This window comes from Palaemon carinicauda, chromosome 32 (genome assembly GCF_036898095.1).
Source record: "Palaemon carinicauda isolate YSFRI2023 chromosome 32, ASM3689809v2, whole genome shotgun sequence".
In the NCBI taxonomy this organism is placed as follows: domain Eukaryota; kingdom Metazoa; phylum Arthropoda; class Malacostraca; order Decapoda; family Palaemonidae; genus Palaemon; species Palaemon carinicauda.
Window position 1 is genome coordinate 60434388 of NC_090756.1, and position 2500 is coordinate 60436887.

Here is a 2500-nt window from a genome sequence, read left to right on the forward strand (position 1 = left end):
ATCAGCACGCTTCATACTCTTTTATCAAAGAAATGTATCGCATAACTAGAAAGAAAAAAAATATAAGAGTAATTAGTATTATCAATAATTTTCCTAATTATCAGTAATTTTTTTTTTTGGGGGGGGGGGGGGGTCAACTCTTCCCAGAAAGGGAGGATCAAGCCTTCGTCTTTGACCAGATTATTTTTTTTTTTTAAATCAAAGTAATTTTTTTTTGGTATTGAAGTAAGATGGAATAAACTCAAAACATGTCACAATACGAAAGACGGCGTGAAAGTTACCAACTAGAAATTTAACGGGACCCCCTAAGAAAAGTCTCTTCTGAAATCTAATCAGGTATTGCCAATGACGAATGGAAAACGAGATTTGGTTTTATGAGCCTGGTAATGGCTGGCAGAGTTGAAGTTAAGTCAGTTTTACACATCTGAAATCTAGGTTGGCTAACTCCCCTTCTCCACTTACCTGTAACCTCCTCTAACACCCCCCCCCCCCCCCCCCCGAAAAAACACCCACACGCACGACTAACGGGAGTTTTGTCTCTATAGTCACGGTTCTGTATTTTCCTGATATCCAATGATTTGTTGACAGCCAAACAAACCACAGATGAAAATAGTTTATAATTCTGCCCTTAATCAGATACAGAATCAAATATCACATCAGAATAACATATTTGTTCGATGAAATTTGTATGTATATGTAATTATATAGAACTGTTTTAACAAAATTTATTTTTTATTTTTTTAGAAGTCAATGAATTTAGGAATATTTGGTCAATTGATCTGTAACTAAGATATCTCAGTCATGTTTGAATTTGGAGGGCCTTAAACAGACAGCCAGACAGTATAGTTTCTTAGGGGCAAGAGGGGGAAGAGCATGAAGCAGACAGACAGTGTTGTTTTCCATATGTAAATCTCTATCAATTCTGAAGAGTGGTACCTTAAACAGAAAGGCAAACAGTGTATAGTAGTTTTTCAGACATAAATCACTGTCTATTCAGATGGGGGAGTCTTAAACAGACAGTCAGGCAGTTCAAATTCCAGGATGTGAATCTCTGGCAATTTTGAAGATGAAGTGCCTTAAACAGAAAGTCAGACATTGTAGTATCCAAGATGTAAGTTTTTGATTCATATTAGAAGAGAGATCAGAAAAATCCTAACCAGAAATACTCTGTTTATCCGTCAAATTATTGTGCAACAACATACAATGATCTGATAAATGAAAAGCAAATCCAAGAAGGAATTATTTTGTCTCGGACCTCACACCAAAACCCTTAAAACTTACTTCATGAAATTCAATGTTTGTTATATTTTGCCTCTGAAAAGATTGCTGCCTCATAACGTAGCAATATCCCGGGTGCCATCCCAATATCCTCGGTCCCTCCTGACCTCTGGCTGGGCTCAAAGTTTATTTTCCAGAGGAAGGACACAAAAAAAAGGAAAAATAAAGGGAGATGAACGCACCTTTATTCATAGTCTCCTCGTATATTTTGAAACACACTACTTGAATTTTGTTTATCCGTTGCTAAGTGTTTTTTTTTTTTTTTTTGACGGTTTATCAATCATAAACGGTAAGATGTATAGCGCATACCAGTTTTCTGGCTTTATTTTACCTTTTGAAAGCACAGTAAGATGGTAGTGTACATCAATATTCTTGCATTATTCTATCTTTGGGAAGCATTGTAAGATTTTGCTATCATCAGTATTCTAGCGTTTCTAGTTACTAATGCAGCTAAATCTCTTTTATTTTTTTTTTTTGTATTGCTGTGTTTTCTGTTTTATTATAAAATGTTACAAATACATCAAAGATTCACTTTGAAGAAAAATCAGCAAAAATACAATTTTTGAGTATTGATAAATACATTCTTAGTCTGTTTAAGGTTTAAAGGCTGCTCATGAATGGCAATGGCAATGGCAAGAAACAGTGACAATAGCTAACAGTACAATACCCAAGAGACCAACATATATTCATATGATCAGCAACCAACGCCCTTCTCCACCTAATGTGGCTCCAAGGAGGGCCAGGTAATGGTTGCTGATAAATCAGCAGGTAGGACTATAGGCTCCCCCAACCCCTTTATCCTTAGCTCACAAGGATGGTGAGGTTCCAGACGCTACAAGAAACTATGAATCTTGAGTTGGTATCGAGACACGGTTCAGCCGATCGCCACGCAGAGACGTTTTAAATAAACTATCACAGTCTTTGGAGATGTATTAACAAGACAGTTCAATTTTCAACTAGATTGCTACTTTTATAGTTTAAATTTGATCAGGGGAGCTCCACAGTATACACACCCCGGCAATCATCACAATATGTGCCCCTTGGTTTTGCATAACTCGTTTTTTCAACTACCTATCTATCTATCTTCTACCTGTCAATATGTTTTAGCCCCTCTCTCTCTCTCTCTCTCTCTCTCTCTCTCTCTCTCTCTCTCTCTCTCTCTCTCTCTCTCTCTCTCTCTCTCTCTCTTTATATACATTTTGTAAAACTTTTCAATGGTCTT